Source organism: Sinohyriopsis cumingii, chromosome 12, assembly GCF_028554795.1.
Source record: "Sinohyriopsis cumingii isolate HCF-2022 chromosome 12, ASM2855479v2, whole genome shotgun sequence".
In the NCBI taxonomy this organism is placed as follows: Eukaryota; Metazoa; Mollusca; class Bivalvia; order Unionida; family Unionidae; genus Sinohyriopsis; species Sinohyriopsis cumingii.
In genome coordinates, this window is record NC_142972.1 from 88,065,814 (window position 1) to 88,093,645 (window position 27,832).

The 27,832-nt window shown below is 34.6% G+C and overlaps 1 long non-coding RNA gene across 1 annotated transcript in view; it reads left to right on the plus strand.

The window, feature by feature from the left end:
- The first annotated feature begins 14,562 nt into the window (after positions 1 to 14,562).
- LOC149786926 (uncharacterized) overlaps positions 14,563 to 27,832 on the plus strand; it is a 38,518-nt gene continuing 25,248 nt past the window's right edge. The window contains exons 1-3 of the long non-coding RNA XR_016425039.1: positions 14,563 to 14,680; positions 16,864 to 16,977; positions 17,508 to 17,694. This is a non-coding gene — a long non-coding RNA (uncharacterized LOC149786926). The remainder of the gene's footprint in view (positions 14,681 to 16,863; positions 16,978 to 17,507; positions 17,695 to 27,832) is intronic.

Genomic DNA, 27,832 nt, shown 5'->3' on the forward strand with positions numbered 1-27,832 from the left:
GCTAACATTTTACTTCCTGTTATCCCTGGCTCCCAAAATGGGTGGGAAAATGTATAGTGCAGATCGTTCTGAAAGTTCAATTGTGGCCATCACACATGACCTTCTCACTTTAATATCTGTCCTTATCATACCAGAGCCCACATCATTTTCTCTGAGTACAATTGTTGTTCCACTAAGAGTCATCCATACTGCTCATAAAAAAACAATGGAGTGGATTGGCAACCAAGTGAGAAATTGTTTCTCCTTTTATGCCCTGACAATCCACCGGCCTCTGTCTTTACTGACAAATTCAGTTTAACAATAGTGGCAGATAACTTATTACTGATATTAAAATGTAGCTTTTAGGAACAGTTAAACTAATTAGAATTATGTAATACAATATAAACTGTACTTAAAGATCACCCTTCTGCCGAAACATTATGGCCTCCTAGTATAGGTGGTCCATCACAGCAGGTCAAAATACTGTATAATAAGTTAAGTCGTGTATTAAGAATATGGTCGTTTAAAGCAGGTGGTTTAAAATAGCAGTAGTCTTTCATGATCAGTTTCACCGTACATACCTGTCCCTAGTGGATATCCTCCTCCATTAAAATATGTATCTCATTTGCCAGTTTTCTAAAATGAGAATACAGATGTGCTATTGTGCATGGGACGATGTTGTAGATCAAACTGGGATGATGCACATGTTCCGTGAACATCAATACAAGGAGCATGATGCATCTAGTGTGGAAAGAATGAGGTTTTTCCATTAGGGAAAGAGTGAACTTAACAACAGTGACAGCTAAGTATTACATTAAATACTTTACAACTCCACCAATATTTAACTGTTATTTGTCTGTAAACTACATTATGCATTCACTCACATGGGGTAAAGTTTAGTTTTGCACTAATCAGATGGCTGCTTTAGTAACAATTTATTTTTCAATACATGCTCGTAAGTGCCATGGAATTCTGATGTTATAAAGTGGGTAGCCACTGGTTGTATCTGTGAGCTCAGAATCAAACACAAAACATTTTAAAACAATACAACAGAATCCGATTGATATCAGTACAACTTAGTCTATTATTTTCATTATTATAGGTCAGGTGGATGATAGCTTGATTGAAGTTGTACGAGAGGATTCAGCATCCCCTGAGTCTATGGTGTTTATAGTGAGAAAAAATGAAGATGGTAAAGTAAACCTTTCATTGTATTAGTGCACAACTAAAAATAATATGTTAAAAGCAGGCATACATAAGGAATGAGGAATGTAACTGTGCTCCAAAGAATTTGTACCATCTGTATAACCTTTCAACTATTGTTAGTAAGTTTACTATATTTTTATACCACACAGTAAATCAAGGTGTATTACAGGCAAATAGAAGTGTCTCTACTTTGAAATCGAAATTAATTTGTGTGCGTGTGTGTGTGATTTGGATTTTTAACTTAGCTTTAAAAAATGTTCAGTCACATTGCTACGATGTCTGCAGTGTGACAGTTTATAGTAATGTCTAGCACTGGGGCATCATGCTGCAGACATGTAGCATGATGTCCTACCCAGTCACATTATCCTGACACCATGCTGACCAGTCCTAACACTAACCTCTTAATGCTGAGCGCCAAGTGAGGCAGCTGTTAGTACCATTTTTGTAAGCCTTTGGTATGACCCGACCGGGAATCGAACGCATGTTCTTTCGCACCTGAGGCGGACACTCTAACCGCTAGGCCACCGGAGCATTTGAAATTAATTTGTCTTTGCACATTGACACATATTCTTTCAACTCTAGTTGTCGGTTATTCAGTGTAAGAGAGATTGAATATGATATAAAAGAGTCATTTGTCTTAGTACACAAGTATTATATATATGTGTAAATCAGTTCCCTTTTGCATATTAACTCTTGTCATCGCAAAATGAAAATTAATTTAATTTCTTTGCTTACATGCTATATATGTCTCTGAAAGTGTTTACTTGTGTTGCACATTATTTAAGTCTTTTTGTGATTGCGAAACTTGCACGTACCTTCTTACCTGAGAACAAGTTGACTGCCTCAACCAAGTTTGGAAGTAAGCACTTCAGCTTCATAGGTAATATGTGATTCTCATAAAACAGAAAAGATATTTTCAAAAAGGCATAGGAAAGACGAAAATTAAATATTCCCACCATAAATTTGAATATATGTTGATAACTTTAACTTCACTCATGAAGAGATAAACCAGACAGTAATATGCTTTATTGCAACAGCAAATGTTTCACCTCAACGACTTAAATGATCATGTACCAAAGTTAGTGTGTGCGATTTGGATTACATTTTTCGTGTAGCTTTAAAAAAAATTTTCGACATATCTCTATGATGTCAACAGAGTGGCAGGTTAGAGTAATTTGATAACAAAGCTGAAATCAGCAATAACCGACATATAAGACAATAAAGAAATGACCATTGCTGAACTATTTTATAGCTAACTTTCCAAGGTATGATAATCTTTGGGGAATGGGAGGAGCAGAGTGGTAATTGTTTGAGAGACTGACTACAGCTTATCCGGACCGAATCAATATCCCTTAGCAGTTTACAATCTTTTTGTTACTCAAGGAAAGGTAGTATGTAGTGACTTTGTTAGCTGTTATGTAATTCCTGTTCTATATCATGCTGTTCATTAATTACAAATATTTTCAAGAGTATAATGACTTTGATTACATGGTGAGTTGCAACTTTAATTTCATGTGATTTAGTTGTTTTAAATTCTGTACACTAATTGGTTAAGTATTGTATTGTTCACATGCTATTTTTTGTTTTGTTTCTTTTACAAAATACCTCTAAAATCGCGTAGTAAAGAAACAAATATTATGAAAACAATTTTATATTCCAGTATTAGCAACGGTTTAATTTGAATGTGTGGCTAATCATTTGTCTTTTACTTGTTGCAAGCAATTATATTTCAAACATAAATTTACCTAAGCAGTTCCATGATCAGGCAGACAAATTATTAGTTAATTTCCTAAATTCAATGTTCCACAGGTAAGTAGGATCTCGTTTGTGTAAATGCTATATAAAACATAATGTAAATATGTGTGTTGCTTGCAATATTCTCTTAAGTGATGTACAAGGTCACATAATCAGACATTTAAGCTACAGTTAGCATTAATCCCAGCCATAAATATGCAATGCTTTGATAAATCTTCCATTCATCCTGTTTTTTACACGACTTAGTCATAAGATACCAAAACATGTACACAAACATTATAAACATCACAAAATGTGTGAGTGTAAAACAGTCATTTGTAATGTAAAAAAAATATTTACCTGCTGTAGTAGTTTAAATATCAAACGAGTTACACTTGCCCCATCAAAATAGGCGTTAGCCACTTTGAAAAATGGCAAGAGACTATTGACCCCATATTCTGAATCCTAGAGTGAGTAACATATGATAAATAGAGTGAGGAACATAATCTTACTTCTATCTGAAACAAATGTCTTTCCTATGTAAAATATTAAATAATTCTGACGTGTTCAAATATATAGTACACTAGTAGATTTTATCAACATAGAGAATCTAACACGAGTAAACAGCAACGTGTTGCATGTAATAATTTGACATGATCATCCATGGTAAAAATTCAATTAGAATAGTTAAGGTGATATTGAAGGCGAGAGTGTGGAGTTGTGATGCGTTTCAACACCGTTCGAATCGATATAGAGCACAACACATCCCATTAAATACATGATAAACTTGGGTGGTCTGCTTATATCAACTTGTTTGATGCCGCCATCACACATAGAATAGTTGATTTGTTTATGATTTACTCAGCTTTCCTCTTTGGCTATAATCGGACATAATGCAGATGCATCACTTAAATTTCTTTGCAATATCAATAAATGGACTCTTCCAGAACTCAGGACGAACATGGTTGGTTACATGTATATAGACATGTCTTTAACATCATGTTTCGATTGAATTGCGTTGCATTATGTGTCAATATGAAACAAATTCAGTAATTTTAGCTACATTTTGAGATAATAATAATAATGAGGACTTTGTATAGCACCTAATCTTTAAAAGCTCTAAGCGCTTTACAACATTAGACAACACCTATAAGATAAAAAACATATATAATGATATGATTGCAAAAACAAACACCGTGAAATTAGAAAACATAAAACTATGCTGAAAATATTTAAGGTAGAAACATTCTTAGGGCTTTAAGTTTGTTCTTGCAGTCGAAATAAGTGAGTTTTGAAAGCACTCTTGATGTGGTCACTGTGTCTTTGTGTCTAAGTTAGTAGGCAATTCATTCTACGTTGCTGGGCCTTGGTATGCAAAAGAACGCTGTCCATATGACTTTGTTTTCATAGTGGGAATAATGAGGATACGATTGTCAGAAGAGGAGCGTTAAGTATCTTGCTGGTGTGTACATATGGTTGAGGTCGGATAGGTATGTTGGACTGCAGTCTGCCAGTGAAACTCAGCACAGAGAACAAATTTTGTATTTGATTTTTGATCGATTGGATAGCCAGTGTAGGGTACAGAGCAGCGGGGAGGTGTGTTCTGATCGTGGTACTCTAAGTATGGTCCGAGCAGCTGTTTTTTGAACCTTTTGAAGTTTCTGGAGATGAGATGAACCAGACATAATTGAGTTACAATAGTCCAGTCTTGAAAATCCTAATGAACACACAAGTGTTTTAGTGGCATCAACTGAAAGATATTTGCGAATGGATCTGGTGCGTCTCAGCTCAAGATTAGCAGCCTTGCAAATGTTCATGACATGTTGGCGCAGTGTGAGAGTACTCTCCAGAGTAACACCTAGGTTTAGTACTGATAGTGTGAATTTAATGTTGGTGTTGTTGATATTTATTGTTTGAGGTACAGGATGCGAATGAGAAAGTCTTTGTGTTGTGAGATACTTATGTAAATACTCAATGAGAAACACGTGGAGAACGAGCTATATAAGTAACTCACAAACAAATATTAAATATTCTGAAGGACATTCTGGTCAATCTGCCTTTCCTGAATATAACAGGAAACATTCTCAGTTTTTATTTGAACTTATATAATATAGCAATCACTTCATTAAAAATTCCTGAGGAATTACTTGCAAATTCATTTGGTTGAAATTCGGTATTGTTTCCATGAATTATTTTTCTTTAGTGAAGCTTCATATTAGATTTGGGACATTTAAGATAATTATGAATAGTGTAAGATCAAGAAATATAAAACTTCGGGGTTTGTGGTGCATTTACAGATAACAAGATTTTGTTCTGATAATGGTATGTTCGCTCTTTTAAGACTAGTTTATAGTGCCCAATGTTGCACCATGTCAGTGCATGGATCGTATTAGTTCAGAAAGTATATAAACAATTTTGGTACAAAGTTTCCAGAAAGCCACTTAAAAAGATGTCTGATTGGCAAAATTGATACACTCACATGTTGCTCCAAAACTTAATTATTATCTTGTGTCGGTGTTGTTGAGGTACGTTGGGTTTTTCTTACATACATCCATCCATACATCCATCCATCCATATATACATACATACATACATACATACATACATACATACATGCATACATACATATGTACATACATACATACTATTATGTTTATTTACTTTGCATTATTTGTTGGCATTTGTTAATGATTATTGTTATATATAATTATATTTTACTTGACCTTTTTCACAATCAAGTTCATGCTTGACTGACCAGAAAAACATGTTTTGTAAACAACATAATACATAAATTAAATTTTCCCAAAGATTAGCTATTCTGGTCATTATTAATGATGAATATATTTATTTCTTGATTATGACTTTAGAAACTTCTAGAATGGAAAATTCCACTAACTTGAAAGAGTATTTCTAGAAAATGGTAAGTGTGCCCTAGGACAAGTAGGTGGTTATATAATCTTGTTTACTTGAACAACTATGAAAACTTGCCTTATCATTTTTCAGCAGAAACATTTTTATTGTTATGGTCATTTTTTATTTTGGTGGAAGTATTTATTCAAGTTATTATTAAATGGAATTACAAATTGCTCAATACTATTCCTGGAGAGAGACATAGATTTGCAGTTATAGTGAATTCAAACAAAGACATCTTGAATTATATTATTCTGATACATCAAATGACTGGTAACATATCTTCACACTCAAGACCACTGGCACATTAGCACATTCGAGACTACAGACATCAAAAGCAGCATTATATCTTATTTGGAATACCTCTGGAATTTAATTAGAACTTTATTCACTAACACTTGTGTTATAACTTTGTATTTGGTATTTAATTCACAATATTGTAAGTTCCTTATTAAATTTTCACTTTGTGTTCTAGGCAAATACATTATTTTGTGAACTTTTCTCTTTTCTGTTACTTTATTTAAGACCTAGGAATCATAACAATACATACATACATACATACATACATACATACATACATACATGATTGGAGTGGATTTTAGCCAGGATCTGTGTTGAATCAGTTCGCTGGTCCCGAATTGATCTTTCAACGATCTGTATTCTGTCGGTTTCTTTATTCTGGGTGCCAGATGGTTATTTTCTAGTGTTTCTTGAACATTGTTAACAATATGAACAAAGTATTTGCTCTTTAGGGAAATGGCAAGCTTTACTCTTAATAAGGCACTAGCTGTTATGCATAGTTGTGCAGTTTCAATTGAAAATTGTAGCAACTTTTATGACCTTGCTGCTCGCCTCATTCCAGGTTATACGGTACATGGCCAATTCTGTCCCATAATGTTTGCGTGTTTGATAATATATTTTACTTGTCTACGTTTTAAAGAAGTTAAACATGAGGCATAGAAACCCAAGTAAAATTGACACACATTGTATTTCCAGTTAAAGATGAACTCAGCATTAACAGGCTATGGAATTAGGTTAACCGTTAAATAAAACATGATATCTGAATTGAAGGTCGATCAAGCTAAGGAAACTTTCAAATTTATATAAAACTATTTTTCTTCATCATAGCAAAAGTACCATTTCACACACATATACAAACGTATCAATTGCCAGAAGAGAATTAGCCGAACTTTAAGGTTGTTTACTAAATTAAATGGTTAAGAAATATTAAATATAAACTTTTACTTGCCGTGACGTTAGCTAAAGATGCATGGAAAACTTGATGTAATGGAAAACAAGGAAGATGATAATCGTGACTTAAATTTGATATTTCAGAAAACTTATAAATTGACATATATGCTGCCTTTATTTACACTCTTTAAATAAAAACACTATAGCATATACATAGGCCATTTCCGATCTTATATTTTGTAGAATGTTTGTAGAAAACAAAACTATCTAGCAATGGCAACTGCACAGATATATATGCCTTTTTATGATTCTCCGCGTGTGATAAAACCATGATAAATATGCATCAGCAGCCTGCTTCTTCCGTTCTCATTGATCTTTCAATGTGCAACCCGTGTGCATTTGTACTACTTACAATGTTTGTTCATCATAAGTGGGGGATTTTTTTATATTGACCAGGAAGTAAAGTATTTGGAGGTTAATGGCATATCAATACTTGCAAGATTCTTTCTCGCAGGCAACATTAGAATAATTAGAGTAACACTTCTTATATAGAGACATGCATAAGCAGCTGACCCAACTTGATTTGACTTGGACAGCATCGCCAATCAAACATCCTCTTGGATGAGCTGGGCTGTATTTCTGAAAGTTCTAATTGAGTCATGGAAGAGGCTTATCAGTTTTGGGATAAAACAAAACAAAGTCCAAAGAAACTGTGCTCAAATCATTTGTGTGTAGCCAAATTAAAAACATATATGTTGTCAGGATCTATACATATGGCGAGATTGATGAAGTATTTTTCGCCAGTTTTTTGCATCATATTTGTATGGTCAGATTGATAAAGTTATGTCTGAAGTCGATGTCGTAGATTTTACACATCACTTTAAAAGATAACCGATCAGATCCATCAGTGGCAAGATATAGTAATGTAGAAATATATCAAAACATCTGCCAAAATAAGTTCTCACTTACATTTGTTTGAAGAATTATATTTTGTCAACCATGTTTGATGATCACCATGAAACTGGATTATGTTAACCATGTTTTTTTATCAGCTTTATTGATCAGCACAAACCTGTATGATTTAAAAAAGGTTTTGGCGATCACTACAAAACTGTATCATATCAACCATGTTTTGACATCACCATGAAATTATCATGTCAACCATTTTGAAATCAGTAAAACATGTCATATTCAGAGTGTATGTGTCTGTATAGAGTTAGGTTGTGAGTGAAAGAAGAAAACCGACTTCTGCATCAAATTTAAGTTGTATACAAAGAGGACTAATTAAGCATGGCTTGGGTATAGAATGTGCCTTTCGTGCTTCTCTTGTTGCAGGTTTTAAGTAAAATTCTTTTTAAAGTCAATGTAATGATGGAGTTGCTAAAGCTAACATCATTATGTTTTCTGCACAGGAGATAAAACCACAGAAGTCACAGTGTGTGTTTGTGTCTGGATTTAAGTTGTAATTTGAAGAAGACAAATGACTTCTGCATCAAATTTCATTTATCTACAAAGAGGACTAATTAAAGATGGGTGGGGTATATAACATGCCTTTCATGGTTTTCTTGTTGTAGGTTTTAATTAATATCCTGTTCAAAGTTAGTGTAAAGATGCTAAAGCTATCATCATTTTATTTTCTGCACAGAAGACAAAACCACAAAAGGAACAGGGGATGATGAAATAAGAGAATCTGTAACTCCAGAGATATCAACACAAACAGAACAGGTAGATGTAAGTAGCCTATACCTGATTCATACAACATAGACAGTTCACAATAAATTGCAATCAGCTCATGAGAGTAGTGTAGATGTAATTTGTAAAACTCAGAGAGTACACAACCCACTACAGTCAGTAGATGTAAATAGTTCTTATCGAATTCATACAATGCAGATACAATACAATCCACTAAAATCAGTAGTTGTAAGTAGTCCTTATCCAATTCATACATTCTTCAAAATATACGTACTAACTGGATTGTTTCTTTATCAATAGTGTGATTTCTGTAGCAATCATATGGAAAATTGACTAATGATACTTACATCCCTTTACATAGCGCTATTATTGCAAGTATTAAAACAAAACAGAACGGAAGTAATACAAGTACTTTATGAGTGCCATTACCAAATCAGACCATGTAAAATAAGAAGAGTCATAGCAAGCCATTGAACACATTCATACAAAATATACCTATGCACCGTTTAGTTAAGATAAAATTACTCGAAGTAGAAAACAGCTGTAAAACAAAGCAGCATGTTAAAGTTTACTACCAAATATTTTGACTGGAAATTATTATTATCGTGATGTCGTTCAACCCAAGGGATATATAGAATTTGAATAATGAAGCACCAGATTTTGCAAGAGAATCAATCTATATTTCACTGAAGATCCTGCACCCAAGAATTATAAAACCGAAATTTGTGCTGTTTCTTGATGCTACTTGGCATGATTGTTCGATATCATGTTGTTACCAAAGTGGATGTTTCTCCATTTTTAGACAAAAACATGGTCTCGCTTAATTTCAAGAAAAAGGAATGGACTATATAACACTTGATAGGGCTAAAAACATGCTAATGGCTTCTGTGTTAATTAGGACAAAGAAATTGTGTTATATTAAGTAACATTTGTTGGCAGCCGTATGATGAATACATGTACTTTTATGCTATCCTGAATTAATTTCATAAAATCTAACACAATTGTTGGACCTTCATTATAATTGTTTATTATGTGCTTATAAACTTATTTCAGCATAGTATATCCATGTTTATGTTAGAAATAAATGTGAGAAATGAAAACAAAACATGCTTGTACAGACATCGTAATAATGTGGAGATAACTGGCTGGAAATTCCTATTACATGAAATTATGTAAACTAAAGTAACATAAACTTATGGAAAACAAATTTTTGCTTCTGAATTCACATCAGTGCCTACTATGTCTCGATTGTTCAACTCTAAGGAGAAGAAAGGCTAACTTGTTATATCCAGTATTTAATTAATGTTGTATGTCCTTACCTGTATATAGTTAGTAAATCATACTCCCATTGAAAATTAAAAGGAACATGTGTCAGAGTCACTGTGGTCAAGATAGGTCTTATTTGAATAGATTTTAATATAAACTTTAATTTAGTATTAATTGCTTTATGTTCATAATGCTTGAACAGTTGCATTTAATGCCCAGTTTGAGGTCTTAATTACAGATCTTATACTTGGTAATTGCTACTGACTATTGTAAAAGAAATGCAACGCACAAGCAACCTGTCCTATTGATACGTTTATTACATTTATGTTCTAAAACGCTTGGTTTCAAATGATATTAAATTCCATATTCAAGGTAGTTACTTCATATCCTTGTGAATTGAGTGGACACCAATAATTTGATTTAGCAAGTAATTTATTTTAAATTGTACTCAGTCACATAATGGAAAAGATAAATATATGACATGTAAGCATCTGAAAAGCAAATCCATTTTATACCTGAGGTTTAATATGTGGTTTAGAAACAAAATAAAAACTACAAAATTCCACATTTGATTAACCTTTTCCGTCAGTATCATTTTGGGAAGGGGGTGTGATTTTCGTTATAATTAAAATTGTTTCATTTGACCAAAAGAGACGTTGTTTTCAACTAATATAATATATATGGTTAGGTGCTTGTTCTACAAATCATAATGTAAAATTCCTTTTACAAAATAATGCAGATTCTGCTCCTACAAAACATATGACCTGTTTATAGATGTTGTTATATCCTTCTTTCTTACTTTTTTTTAAAATCAAATATACATCCATTTTCAGGATTGAACAATTTTTAATATTACTTATTTTGTAGATGAGAGATTCTGTTGGTGAAGTAACTTCAAGGGTAACAGATCAGCCTACACGTAATAAATATCCAAAGCCTTTGCCAGAAGGAAAGAGATACCATGCTTTTTTCAGTTACTCTAGCTCAGATATACATTGGGTAAAGCAAATTGTAGAGAGACTAGAAAATGACTATGGATTTGTTTGTTGTGAGTATGATCGAGACAATACTCCTGGTACATCATTATTGCGATTTGCTGATGATAGCATCAGAAAGTCCTATAAAACAGTTGTTGTTATGACCAAGGAAGCTTTCCAGAGCGATTTTGTTTTACATGAAATCGAAATGGCCATTATTCAAGGTTTTGAGGAGAGGAGAAAATGTGTTGTCCCAGTTTTATTGGAGGACTGTGAAGTTCCACGTCACCTCGGGATCCTTAATTATGTTGATGCTCGAGGTACTGAAAAGATCAAAATCTGGTTGCCCAAGTTAGTGATGGAGCTAGAACCTTAAGGTGAGCAATCACTTTACTAGATTTCCAGTCATAACTATCTAATTGAGTGAGCCAAAGGAACTGTTTGTATGAACGAACTTGCTCAGGAGTTTTGATATGATTTTTAATTTGACAATGTAATTTACATTCATATTTTTCTTATATTCTTTTATAATGTAGATGGAGTCATGCATCCGATTATAGTGTACCTGACACTGTAGTAAACATATTTTTGTTACAACCCAGAGACCCTCCTGTGTGTGCTGTAACATTCATACCTATTTACTATTTATATTTATTGTATGTGTCACATATGCAAGGTGAGATGGTTTTTTTTAAGAATGGAGGTCTATTTTAGGTAATTATTCCAAAAATAAATAGACCTTTAAGACCCAGTGACTACTTGTTAAATAAAACATGACAGTGTGAGTTTAGTAGCATGTATAATGTTGAGTTTTCATTTTCTATTTTATATTGGATGTAATACCAGGGTTCTTCCTCCGCCAGTTATACTGGCCGCCATGTATAGCCTATCTTGTGCTGAAAAATGGCGTTAAACCCTATAACAACAACATATAAACAACATTGGATGTAATATGACATTTTCTATTTTTTATTATATCTAGCATGTCGTTGTACGGAATTTTCCTTTAATAATTTATATTGCATGCGATATGTCTTTATATGGACTTTTACTCTTAATAGAAGTGTTGTCCTCATAGTAATGTTTTTTCTGTATGACATATAAATGTTTTTATATGTGATTAATATGTCTTGATCAATTATATCTGCATACATGGTCATCAAAATTCCAATAGTTTATGGTTTTACATATGTTCTCAGGACAATAAAGACTCTAGTAGCAAAATGACATGGAGAAGAGAGTGTCATTTAGCTCTGAGAAGGACCAAGTAATGGAAAGTGAATGCTACACCTAAGAGAATGTGAAAAAGAACATGAACAGGAACGTGGATGTTTTTATGTCCATTAAACAAGTTTACAGCAACAATTTGTCTGTGTAATGCACTGACAGCTTTATGTTCTGATGATTTAAGGGAGACTCTTGTCAATCAAGTGCATGTACGTTATGCCACAGGTGCTCGACGCGAGATCGATGTTAAGAATAAAAAAACAATCATCTAAAGGAAAAAAATCAAACAAAGTGACGAAAATACCATAGATTACCCCGATGACCCGTTCTGACATAGGACCCTCTCTATCGTAATATATAAGAGAGAAGGTACGGAACTTCCAAATACTTCACTCCACCCATGACCCTCGATTTCCTTCTGCTATTTCTGTCTTTAAAGGCACACGACCATAATATATGGCTTGTTTTACTTCTGAGATATTTTTCTATCCATCAAGCCATGATTGAATTTTCTGCATTGTACCAAACTGAAGTTACAGGCTCCGAAACGTGCAATTTTCGCGACGTTTTTCATTGTGGACACTTCTGTGCTCATCTGAAAACCGGTGACAAGAGCGATATGGACAATGTTTTCAACTCTATGTAAGTTTTCTACTTGCCATTAACTCGATTCAACTTTAGAAATCCTGTTCCATGCAAGAATTATACATTGTCTTCTTCACTGCACAACACATCGTATACATGCATGTTTATTTTCAAAATAGGCAGCACTAACGTCAACGCCGAAATATGACTGGCTCAAAAGGTTATACTTGTTATCATAGAAGCACGAAAGTGTCCACAATGATACACTTCGCGAAAATCGCACGTTTCGGAGCCAATAACGTCAGTTTGGTACAATACAAAAAAGTCAATGATGACTTGATGGAGAGAAAAATATCTCAGAAGTAAAACAAGCCATATATTATGGTCATGTGCCTTTAAAGATGGCAAAAGCAGAAGGAAATTGAGGGTCATGGGTGGAGCGAAGTATTTGGAAGTTCCGTACCTTCTCTCTTATATATTATGATAGAGAGGATCTTATGTCAGAACGGGTCATCAGGGTAATAAAAGGTATTTTTGTCACTCTGTATGATTTTTTTTCCAATAGATGACTGTCTTTTTTTTTCTTAACATAAAGCTCGCGTTGAGCACCTGTGTATTATGTTAACAATTACAAAGCATCCTGGCAAACAAAGCCCATTTTGTTAGTAAATGAGTGTTGAAACCAAAGACATGTTGTTTTCCCATTTCTTGGGAATATGTATGTCTGGAATTTCGTTGCTGTATAATATAATCCGAAATGTAACTTCATTTTCTTGTCCAACAGGAGGCCATGAAAATCCTGCAAAAGTCAAAATAGAGAAACATCTTTAGAGGCCAGTGTGAAAAGGGTACGATTATCTAGGACAAATATTAGTCATTGTGTAGATAGAAAGGTTAGAGTTCAAGGATTACTCGCAGGATACTGATGACGTGATTCATTGACAAGGAAAGTGTTAATTGGTGTCCAGAAGTATCGAATATAATTAGAGAAGCATACCATTTAGGACATCACCTCGCATCATGCCCTTCAACCCTTCAGCTTTAGAAACAATGCAGAATTATAGAAAAACCAAGTTTGAGGTAACGTTCAATAATATTTCATGTATGTTTTATATAGATACATGACCACTTTCAACAGGTGTCAATAACTAATTTAATTTTAATCTTCAATACATTTCATATTTATCATGAGAAAACGTGTGAAAGTTGATGCCATGGTTTTTAAAATGGTGACTTTAGACTAAAATATTTCACACATAATCTGTCCAATACTTAGATGCCCACAGCGTATCTGTTTAAAATACTTTGTAATGGTCTGGGTGAACATTTGCGATTTGAGTTTCCCATTATCATTCTTCTTCTATAAGAAGCTCTTATTTTCTCTTTTAACTCATTTTGATAGGTTACATATATATATAGGCAATCTTAGCTACTGGAAGTGTCATTTCAACTGAGGATCTATGATCACTTTTCTGTAGAATAGCCTGTCTCGTAACTTTAAACATATGTAAATAGGTCACATAGGTCATATAATCTTGTTTAAAATGAAATATGTGTATAATATATCTGTATATAATATATGTGTATATAGGATATATGCACATTTAAACTGTGAAGTTGGAAAGTTACAAAAAGTAAAAAGACAACATCTTTAAAACAAAATTATTTTTCAAAGCTTTCGTGAAAAATTATGTTGATGTGTTAATGATTAGTTTTTCACCATTATTGGGATCATAAATGTCAAAGAAACAGTCGTTAAATGGAATTCTCTTTCTCAGATGCAAACACGAGGAATGTTGGTTGACCATGGAAGCTGTTCATGTGGTGTTTCTTGATAGAGCGGATGTAGTCAGCAGTCATACACAATGAAAGTCTCTCCACACATGGACAAGGCCATTCTTACCACAAAGAAGGTATTCGAGTACAGTGATAATTTTTATTTTGTGGTTTATGTACCGTGATGTTGTATACAAACTACTATTTACTGCTTAGCTAATAAGACTTTAAACACGTAAGACAAAATTCTGAGTATATTGTTATGCAATTGTGTTATCTTCAGTTGAATATTTAGTCAGACCCTTTGTGCCATAGGAAAATAATAGTCATGGTTAAATTACCATCTTACTCTAGTTCTGAACGAGACACTTTTTTCCCATTTTGTGCAAAACAAATGGATGGACATGTGAACATTCAACTATTAGCATAGTGCATAACATTATTGTTTATCTAGCTGATTCATTGATTGTATCGCTCGCCCTTTCTTTCTACCCTGATTTATTGTATACCTTGATTATATAGTCAGTCTTATCAAGTACTCGTTTTCTTTTCTGAATTGAATGTTAAGTTGGTCTCAAATTTACACCTATTGATAAATCTATATGGCCTAAGTTTCTTTAAATATTTAAACACTTTTGAAAATACTAACTCTTGCAATACAAACGGGTTTCTTAGTTTCTGGTCACCACCAACTTATGTATTTCATGATATTTATGCCAACAGGGGGCAGTTTACCAACGATTCATGTTGCTTACGTCTAAATATATGATTGCATTATACTGTTTACAAAGGCTTCAAGATACAACTAGCCTTTATACAAGTGAACTGTATAAAGCATGATTGTATCTTGTTTTACAAGTTTATGTATGTGGCTCAAATGAACAGTCAAGAAGAACTTATGAGATGGGTTTACGGCTGGTATCCATCGTATGTCATCTGTCTGCCTGTTGGCACAGATATGTATATTTCTTGGAGGCTTGCCATAAAACATTAAACACACAATCATCCCCTGCTTTAGTTTTTTGCCAAAATAAAAAAATGAATAAATTGTAAACTAAACTTGATGTTTTCACTCAACAACTTCATGGTGTCTGGCTGGTCCTAAATGAAACTGGGGATGATCATATGAGAGTGGCACTCAGTGCAGTAATATTGAAAACCATTGCAAATCTTCCATAATGAGTGTTATATTATCTTGATGTTTTACCAGAAGAGTTATTATGATGTTTGCTTTGACCTCAGTGGAACCTTTGATATTTACACATTCAATACAGATGTTGTTCTGTCTATCTTGATAATTTTGTTATTGCTATTCATTATAAATGGATTGTTGTCAGACCATGTTGTTTTACCAAAAGACGTTTTCTGAAGCCCTGATGGTCTTTAATGGGAATACTTAGACATACAACATGGCTGCAACAATGACTGTCTTGCAAACGCATTCTTTCCAAATTATTGAGGATATACAAATAAGGTTGAAAACTCCTTATGATGTTATGTTGGTTGTAAAAGAAAATGGTATCAATATGACCACCAATATGTCCACCGCAATAGCTATCTAGGAAACATTTTTATTGCTATTTCTCCTAGATATCTGGCCATATCAACAATGTGCTTTTGACATACATTCGTCCAATATGGAAATGTAGCACTTTTGATATCCAGTATTATTACACACACATTTCATATTACATGGCCGACATATCGCAAACCTAAAATTTCAGTATGGATCCCCGAGCCTAGAATTAATTTCACATCAATTATTCAGAAACATTAATTTAAAACATATATGGGAAGTTTTCTTTGTTGTACATTGTATATTATTTATAAAGTTCAAATGTCGTTTGTAATGTTATGAAATGTCGTTCTATTCTGTAAATGGCTGCTCTTTCTGCTTTTTGGGTAATGAAGGAGTACTGTAAGTAGTAACGAGCAGCTGCTAAGTATTTGACTTTTGCTGAAATATTATAATTCATTGAGGTTAACAATATTGGATAACGGGTTAACAGATGATTCTGATGTGAAAAGTGACTTTATTTGGAATGTGCAGTATCATAAAAAATATATTGAATGATGCATGATGCCAGATCAATAACTTTACACTTAAAAAATATAAATTAATTTAAATTGAACAGTACTTAGTATGTGGGTATATCTTGACATTGTTTGAAATTAATTCAATGATCTTCTATCTATGGAATCATTTTCAAGGTCAAATGATATGACAAAGGATCCTGGTACTGCATTGACAATTATTTTTTAGGTATCTTAACCACTCATATATGAAAGCAATATTGTTACTAACTTTGGTATGATACAGCTTCTTAGAGCATTTGATGCTTGGCAGTAAAACGAAATGCGAAAACAACTGACACAGACATATTGTGGATCACTGGAAATTAGTTTTGGCCAGGAGGTCATATGTCCATTCGAGGTACTCTTGCTTATTATAGTTATGATTGTTTGTTATATGTATCTTTGGCAACCAATTATAATAACAACATTTAAAACATGTTGAATGTTGTGATTATATTTTAAGTTAGATTGTCTTACTTCCCATATTATGGATGAACTTCAGTCACACAGTACAAAATTAGATTTATATTAAAAGAATATCTGAATGAGCTCTGGAAAATAAGATTTGCATGATCTATTTTGCTGATGGCAAATTGCAATAATTGTAATAATCCTATTCCTGTTAAATTATTTGCATGCACACTATATAATTGGTTGGTTGTCAGGACAAGTCACTGTTGTAGAGACTGGTTCATGGTAACGTATTCGCAAGACACTGTTAATTTTTATGTAATAGTTATAGCCACATTTATGTCATATGTACCTGTATATAATTTGCATATGTATGGAATATGTACTGGTATCAAGCATGTATAATTATATGCAATTTGTTTTAATAATCAAACTCATTTTATGACAAAGTTCTTGTTCTCCTTCAAATTAATGTAGGCACTCAAATGCAGGGTACCATTAAAACAGGATTGAAGATACTTACCCAGGAGTACATCAACTATCCTAACTTGTTTCATGCAATGACAACTGCTGGTGCTTATGTTCATCCTTACCCACATATATGTGCCACACAAATAACAATGGAATCGTGGCCAACCACCTGAACTTAACCAGAAAAAGATAGGTAAGGTCAGGTCAGTGCCATAACACTACCAAAATACTCTTGATTAATTTCATTAATTTATAGATTTGTCACTGAGGGACCATAGAATTCTAAAATTAGGACTAGGGGAAAATATATGAAATAATTTGTTAGCTCAATGAGACATAGTTAATAGTATTTTTCCAATATCCTTCACATTGCTAAAACAGATAAACAGGGCATATCTAACATCGGTTACATGATGTAACCGTCCTCAGTATTTCACTACCCCTAATTTAAAGCAATTATTTTGTTATGTCACACAAATATTAACAAATACATTATAATACTATTCTTTGATTATGTTTTATTTCTGAATAAATACAATGTTTCATGTCATTCACTTTTCCGCGGTTAACGCTCCTGCAAACATGAAGAACGGGTGGTCGTAGATTCGGACCCCCTTCTGAGTATTACAAAAGACTTACAAAACTGGTGTTAACAGTTGCCTCGTTAGGCGCTCAACATTTATTTAGGAGTTCGTATTAGGACTGGTTGGCCTGGTGTCATGTTAATGCAGCTAGGTGGGACATCACGCCACATGTCTGCGGCATGGTGCGTCAGTGCTAGACATCACTATAAACTTCCACTCTGCAGACATCATATCAATATGACTGAATTTTTGGTAAAAGCTTCAATAAAAATACAAACCAAACAGCACATAATACATATAAGACTTAACGGCAAACGTGTAATAATATTGGGGTTATGAATGGAGAGGTACGCTCCCTATATAAGGGTGTATGTGTATTTAAATAGGGCCATTATTCTCCAAGATACATGTTTTACAAAGGAAAATTGGTTTCTTCTTTAGAATCCGTTACCCAATCAAAGTTCTTTGGAAAATAGGTAAGAGATGGAGGGAGGTACATCTCCTTATCTCAGATCTAACCTGCACTATTCAAAGAGTCAGAGAAGGAAGTGTGCTATCTATGATATCGAGGCATATTTTCGTTTGAGCTCAACTGGTTGAAACTGCCATTGACTTCATATATGTTCAGAGTGGTGGGCTGTGACGTCTGAGCATATCTGTCCACTTTGACTGGTTGCGAAAATTATTCAAGTTTGAGGGTCTTCTTGAGAAGTTACAGACATGCATGTTAGAAGCTTCGGCAAGAGAGAAACAATATCAATTGTGGTTGTTCAAGTAGGCGAAGGACTACCCGAATTTCCCGAGGGGTTTCTGAAGCAAGATTGATGAGATTATTGATCACTACTCCTCCCACAGGCAAAATGCTAATCCACTTGCTTTATGTGTCAAATTTGGGATCAGAGGTGTTAGAGGATAAGTGTATGCATTCAGATGGTCCAATACAATGATAGGGCATCGACTGCCCAAGGTGTTGGGTCGAGGAAGGGAGGGGCATAAGATGGGATAGAGACATTTCCTACTATAACAAAGGTGGCGCTCTATAGTTTCGTATATAACATAGGGTTAGGATTTTAAAGAAAAAGAATTTCCTTGGTTTTCCTCACTGATTATAATGGCTATTTAAAAAGACCTTGTATACCGTAGGTATAATTAAAAGAACCTTTAATTCCCTTTATTTTGGCATATGATTGATGGTTGTAATTTGGGTTATAGAGTATACAGCTTGGCCTTATTCCAGATGTGCATCTTTCAAAAAAGTGCAAGCTCCACTTGGTCATTTTGTATAAAAAAGAGCCGATAACTTTTTTGTTATATTTTATATATCTGGTAACTAATTCATAGCACCATCAGCAGCTGGTATTGTCTAGTCTGGCACAATTCATTTCCCTATTTTAATAGCTGCTATGGATAGTGAATGTTAGACTAATTTAGGCTGATTTGTTAACACAATGGATCAGTCATTTTAGTTAGCTTTTTTTAAATCATGGACAAAAGTACATTATTCAATGAAATAGTATCCGATTTACATTAATGTAGTATAGAGGAATGGCAACATTTTCCCCATTATGCATATTTTAAATGCAAACAACTTCATCTTACATACGTCACTGTATCAAAAGTACGTAATAACTGGTGAGCACCCCCACAAAGATAATATAGGTATTATTATTGTATGATTTAATTATGACTTTAGGGCTGAAACATTTATGTCGCAAGATGCAAAACAATTGTTTTAAATAATTATCCTGCATTTCCACCACAGAACAGTATTTATGAGTGTCTGAGTCTCTAAGAAGTCCACCCACCCCCTTATGAGTAAAAGTGAGCTATTTTAAGAATGTATATTACATTTTGTAAACCTAGCAACCAATGTTATGCTGAATCATATGAACATGAAACAAGCACGAATTATTTCTGAGATATCAACGATGAAATTTACACTTTGAAAAGGGATGGAAAACATCAGATTCATCAAGGTCAAAGGTCAAAGTGTAGAATATTTGCCTATTGTTTAATATGTTTGAAGCGAATATACTTTCTTATCATAATTTTAATTTCATTGCAAATAAATGAAAAGAAAACTTGTCGCTAAATATTTATTTAACTTATTGCAATTGTTTTACAGTTTTAAAATTAAGTTGACTATATTCCTATATTCTAAAACTTCTAATTTCTTCATAACTAATGTCACTACACACACATACATGCCTCCTATCATATTATTTAAGCAAAGGCAAAATGAGCATAATTAGCTAATTTTCCTGCTTAACATCAATATGAATGTACCATTTTATTTAGAACATCATAGATAATTATATGAACAGTTAAATAAAATGGATACATTTTTATATTTACGTTAAGGTGACGCTCTACAGTTTCGTTTTTGCATAGGACTAGGATTTTTTAAAAACAAAGAATTTACCCGGCTTTCCTCACTGGTTATACTGGCTATTTAAGCAAGACCTTGTATATCTTAGGTGTAATTCAAAGAACCTTTAATTCCCTTTATTTTGGTGTATGATTGATGGGTATAATTAGGGTTATATAGTATACAGCTTGGCTTTGCACCAGATGTGCATCTTGTAAAAAGTGCTAGCTCTACTTGGTCATTTTCAATTCCTGAACCTAAGAGGTAATTTTAAAAAAAATGAGCCAATAATTTTTAATACATTTTTATATATTTGGTAATTAATTCATTGCACCTTCAGCAGCTGACACTGTCTAGTCTGGCAAAATTCAATTTCCCTATTTTAATAGCTGCTATGGATAGTGTACTTTAGACTAATTCAGGCAGTTCTTTAGCACAAGGGAGCAGTCATTTTAGTTAGCAGTGTGTTTAAATCATGTACAAGTTCCAAAGGTACAATATTCAAAGAAATATCATCCACATTACATTAATGTAGCATTGAGGTATGCCAATACTCTCTCCATTGTGCGCATTTTAAATGCAAACAGCTTCACTTTACATACATCACTCTCTCTCTAAAGTACGTAATAACTGGTGAGCGCCTCCAAAGAGGCCCAGCAATGGTCGGTTCCACTGGGTACAGATCTGAATGAGATCCCAGGGATGAATAGCCCATTTCTTCTTTACTAGTTGATTGGATTGTGACAAAGGTTCAATCATTGCATTGATGAGTCAAGGTATATGACGGACGCGTATGTGGCTTTGTTGATGACAACACACTTATGAAAGTCCCACACCATGTTTCGAAGGTATGAGAACTATAACACTCCTTTATGGAGATAAATCACCACTTTAGGATTGCGATCCTTCTTGTTGTTAAAGCTACGTCCCACATTATGATGCCAAGGTCTGCGGACTGGAGATAAATCACCATTATAGGACTGAATTATTCCTTGTTATGTCAGATAAATCCCACACCATGATGTAAAAGTCTGGGCTCTGGGGTAATGCTTGTTGTTGACGATAAATCACAATTATAGGATTGTCAAATATAATAACTCCCTTGTCATCTGAATATTATTGCACCCAACGATAGACTTTCTTAGTGGACATCCTCTCCAGGATCATTGATATGAAGATGTCCTTCTTGGGGACAGCATGCACCGCTGGGTTTCCAAAATGATAGTAGTGGGTTTGTTTCCCAGCCTTCCGTACTTGCATCGATACAGACTGTAAACTCGAGCAGATGGACGAGTCGATGTGTATCCCCCAGTGTGAGAATGTAAGTTGCTCCCAATTACGCTATTGGTGCCTCAGTTGGGTACTGATGTTGAGAGGATGGTCCAGTCGTCAAACGTGATAATTCCATTTGTGCAGTTAAAACAGTAGCAATGCAATAATAGGCAACCTAGGAAAATGTGTATGTTGTCACGTTGACGAATTCCGTGTAGAAAAGATTTCCACGAAAGTAAGGGGCTACCATTGTTCGTTTTAATGCCCAATCCTGAGGAAGACGAAATACAGTGCGTTTGTATAGAACAGCAAACGTAGATGAACGAATCGTTGACATGCTACTAGGTCGGACTATTCCGTGATATAGAATTCCAGATTGGTAACAAGGACTTTCATGTCTCATTAGAGCAAACTCACTGATATTGCTACAGAGCGTCGTCCAGGTAACTTGATGTTGCTGCCAATAAATGGTCTGGACATGCATGATTAATCAGCCTATGGAAGACCAAGGGAACCGCATTCAGCCGGAGTTAAAATGCACTGAATTGGTATATTTTGTTGTAGGCGACTCGCATGAACGTCATGGGAGCATTATGAATAAAAACACCAAGGTATGAACTGACTAAAACCACTGAAGGCAAAATTCATCCTGTTCGATAGCATTCAAAACGCATTGCGGTGATTTCAGTGAGAACCAAGGGGTTTCGATGAATGGATTAGGATGCTTAGGCCAATGACAACATGTAGAGAGTTATTTCCCTTTGTGACCTTGTAAAGGTGTGATAAAACTAGTTTGATTGGTTGAGCTTGAAAGGATGGCCTTCAGACGTTATTTACCATGAGGTGCACTAGATTCGTTTGTTGGTTTTCGGCACTATCCCTTTATCGACACTGTGGTTACGGAAGTCGGCGAGAGGTATGTCTGCTTTATGGCTTCTTTGTGTACTTCATCCATCGGGACATTGAAAGGATAAAGGCTGTACTGGGATAGTAGTCCATCAGGTGAGTGCAAGCAGATGGCACCGAGTTTTGTCCGCCTATTGAACTAGTGGATGTGGTTATGTCATTGGCCTAAGTGTGCTGAGCAGCTGCGCTAAGCACTCGGGTCATTCATGAGATTGACTCCCATGCATACCCAGTGGTATTCTGATTGGGAGAAGACGAGCAATATTCCAACCATTAGAAGACGACCAGAGGGAACGAAACTCTTAACAGCGAAGTAGCGGCTACGATATAACTTACTAACTGCCAATTATCAACAAAGGTCACCCAATCCATAGGTATGGAGTGTGGCCATTTCATCGACAAAGCGGCATGATCACTGAAAACTGATGCGTTTCTGAATGAAAGACTGGTAGGTGTGCAAATATAGAATAGTCGACGAGCTAATGATAAAGATTGGCCAGAACGTCTGTATCTCTGTGAACGTAACTGAAATAGGAATCGTAAGATCAATAGATGCAAGAGCACTGGGGTATGCTGTTAATGGAGTCAGTGGACGAAATTCCATAGGCGGGAAATGTCCTCAATGGAAGCTCGGAAGGCTGAATTGTCACATTCTCTCGGATAGGATATAAGAAATGTCAGTATTGGCAGAGTAACTAACATCATCTTTGTGGTATGTGGTGAGGCTATGGTCGCTTAAGAATTAGCTGGTGAAGAATGACAAGATACTCAATAAACTGTTAGAACGACCTGAATTAGGAACCTTGACTTTGAGACGTTCATCGAGTAAATAAGCTCTCCTCATGGCAGAGTGTAGGAACTTGCAAAGTGACAACTGTTGTGTTGTGAGGATCTACTTGTGGTATCATGCCAAATGAGTATGAGTAAGACTGATCCATGCACAAGTCTGTAAAAGTCGTGTTAGACGTATTAAATGATGGGCTATGAATGCTTAAACCGTAAAATTGATGTTTCGCCCCATTATCTCTAGTATATGGTATAGGCCAGTCGCAATGTCAACAGTGTGAAGAAGATATCATTAGAGTCATACACTGGGATGGGTTATGGGATATTTGATCCATGCAACCTGTCCATATGTCTATTGAATGAGAGGGGACTTGGCCGTTTGTTATATCTGTTAAATGATCTTCTATAGGAATAATAGAGTTGGACCCACAGGAGGCAAGGCAGAGTTCCAAAATTGATAAAACAGATGGTGGTTACTTAGGTACCAGAGAGGTATCCGAGCTTGTCTATCTACGGCGCTTCGTTGCTAAAGGTTAAGTTGAATTATCTTCCCTTTTACCATAAAGATCACACAGATGAAACCTAAATCAGCATACAGATTGGTGACATCTTCGGTCTGAACTGCATGTTGTTTGCGCTTTATCCATTGTTCTACTTTGCAAGACAAAATATACAAAAATGTATCAAAATGTGGCCTTTCACCTGTCTTATAACGTAATGTCCATGCAGAAGTAACTCATTCAAAGGGTGACCCTTCCTACAAATGATAATCCATTATAGTTAAAGAATGAAGAAAGGTGAGTAATATTTTACAGTGTTTATCATTCGTTTTAAACATTATTAGAAATCTGTAAGATCTACATGATTATGTTTTAATTCAAGTATAGTATCAATATATTTGTATTCCACCTCACGAGTTATATTCTACATAGACATAGAATGTACACTTTAAGCTTTCAGTTTGTTAATTGTTCCTACTGTGGTCAACACTCATAAAATGAGTTATTGCCGCCATGACCTGTACATTGGTCGATTTGTTTATTTAGGATTAATCAGCTTTCCTCTTCAGCTATATTCAGTGAGAATGCAGTTGTCTAACTTTGATTTCTGTGCAGTATCAATAACTGGACACATCCATGCTGTTATGTATATACAGTTTTTAGTTTTTGGTAGCTATTTTAATGATTTATGTTATGTTTACTTATATTTTTCATTTGACCTTGTTCAAAATCAAGTTCATGTTTTGACAGACCAGTAAAACATCTGTTTTGTAAACAGCATTATACACATTAAATTTCCCTATGAGTGTGGATTAGCTATTCAGGTCATTATTAATGATAAACATATTTATAGTCTTGATCACGACACACAAGAGGGTCTCTGGGTCTGGTCCATGCACCTATTTTCAGATTGCAGCAATATATGAGTTCCATTCAAATATGTATAGCGAAATTGAAGAAATACGTCTTTGTAGTCTATACCATGTATACGTAAAATAGCAGAAATATATATCTGAGCTCTTGGACATATATGTTCATGGTTAGATCGAAACATTCATGTCTGAGCTCCAGATTATATGACTGTGATCAGATTGAAGAATTGTGTGTTTGATGTATGGATCACATTTATACGTCAACTTCGAGAAGCACATGTTAGTGGTCCAGACCATATGTGTATGGTAACATTGACGAAACAGATATCTGACATCCAGACTTTGTTTGTGTGAACGTATTGAAACAGTACACACCTAAAATCTGGACCATGTCTGTATCGTTCAAAACAATACTGCTATAGTTGGTTAAACATAAGCTTGTAGAAAGAAAACCACATATGTTGTGAAGTATTTTATGAAGTTATAGTCAATTTAAATGGTCCCTAATCTAAAATGTATGCAAGCTACTAGATTTGCATTGTGCGTGGTACATAAGCCAAATGCAAACATGGTACTAGAAGTGCGTGTTACATGGTCCTTCATCTGAATCCAGGCATGGTCCATCATTTGCTTTAAAAGTATATGTTAGATGGGCAATCATCTGAAAATAATGCAAGTATGGTAACAACATGTTAGTTTACATGGCCCATCATTTCAATGCATGTATGCTACAAGATATGTGATTTGCACCATTCATCTGAGATGAATGCTAGGCTAGTACTAGAACGTTTGCAATCTTTTCAATACTCCATCATTTCAATGGAAGCATTTTATTAGTAGTGTATGTTACTTGGGCCATCTTCTGAATGAAAGCGTGGTATTATAAATGTATGTGGCATGGTCCATCATCTGAAATAAATGTAAGTATGATTACAGTGTGGTATTTACATGGTCGATATATTTGAATGCATTTATGGTACTAGCTGTGCTTTTACAAGGTTAGTCATCTGAAATGAATGTAAGGAGAGAACTAGAAGACTTCCTGCATTTTAAATGACCCATACTTTGAATGAAAACAATATATTTTAAGTGTATTTACAAGGCCCATCGTCCACAAACAAGCGTAGTATTAGAAGTGAATTTATGTTTTCTAAATCTAAATGCTAGCATGATGTTACACTTGTATATTACAATGTCAATCATCTGAGAGCCATCATGGTATTATAATAACTTACGATCGGTCATCATAATGCAAGAATGGTATAAGAATTATATTTTACGTGGTATATCTTCCGAATGCAAATATTTTATTAGAACTGTATGTTACTCGTATCATCTGAAATAAAAGCAACTACGATAATATAATTGTATTTTACATGGTCCATCATTTAACCACAAGCCGTCGACTATAAGTACATTTTTCATCTTACTTCGACTGTAAAAACTTAACATCCGTCAATTGTATAGCCCGTCATTGTCAATATAATGTAGAAATATTTGGCAATGTCCACAAATATCAGTCACATTGGTTTGAAAAATTATCTTTGTCAACCATGTTTTGTTGATTACCATGAAACTGTATCATGTCAACCGTGTTTTGCAATCAATATGAAATTGTATAATGTCAACCATGATTTAACATCACCATGAAACTAGGATGTGAGAAGAAAAGACAACAACATTGCATTTCTCTGGCTTAGCATCAATTAGGTATATACTGAGCCCTTATTAAGCAGGGATTGGGTATATAGTGTGCCCGTATTAAACATGGATTCGGTATATAGTGTGCCCTTATTAAGCATGGATTCGGTATATAGTGTGCCCTTATTAAGCATGGATTGCGTATATAGTATGCTCTTATTAATTATGAATTGGATATATAGTTTTCCGTTATTAAGCATGGATTGGGTATATATTGTGCCCTCATTAAGCATGGATTGAGTATATAGTGTGCCCTCATTAAGCATGTATTGGGTATATAGTGTGCCTTTATTAAGCATGGATTGGGTATATAGTGTGCCCTTATTAAGCATGGATTGGGTATATAGTGTGCCCTCATTAAAGATGGATTGGGTATATAGTGTCCCCTCATTAAGCATGGATTGGGTATATAGTGTGCCTTTGTTAAGCATGGAATGGGTATATAGTGTGCCCTTATTAAGCATGGATTGGGTATATTGTGTGCCCTCATTAAGCATGGATTGGGTATATAGTGTGCCTTTGTTAAGCATGGATTGGATATATAGTGTGTCCTTATTAAGCATGGATTGGGTATATTGCTTGCCCTTATTAAGCATGGATTGGGTATATAGTGTGCCCTTATTAGCATGGAATATGTATATTGTTTGCCCTTATTAAGCATGGATTGGATATATAGTGTGCCCTTTATGGTTCTCTTGTTGCAGGTTTTAATTAATATCAAGGTTAAATTTAATGTAATTGCTTCTAGTCATTATCGAACTTGTTTTGCTGTGTGAGATTCCATAGTTAGCACATACACACCCATTATAATTAATAAAATAATGAGTTATATACCACCGGTCCATGTAATTACCACTTTTTTCAAAATACAATTTGTGGAATAATCAATATTTGAAACACCATAGACACCATGCAGTGGCTACATACCTTTATCCTTCCCGGACCAGGTTTGCTAGTTCACAGCAGTTCGATCACATCAGGATCTGCCAATAAAACTTCCATGCAAAGCTCGGATCAGCTTTTGGCAATTAAGAAATACTGTTTTCTTTAACACATCAGTGTTAGACACAGGCCCTTAAAACACCCAAATATGATCAATTTAACCCAGTTGGTTTTTATTTTAACCCAGAAATACACCCGCAAGTTGATTATGCGGTGGATACAAGGCTCTGACTGACATTTCGGATTCAGGAATGTGCCCTTCATTGTAGAAGGTTTGGGTTTCATAAGGTTCGCTTTCTCCACCCCCAAAAGGTCAGTTAACCCAATGCAGCTCACTCACAAACATGCATATACATATAAGACCATACTTGCACACATACTAAGAATGTTGGTGTGTGCG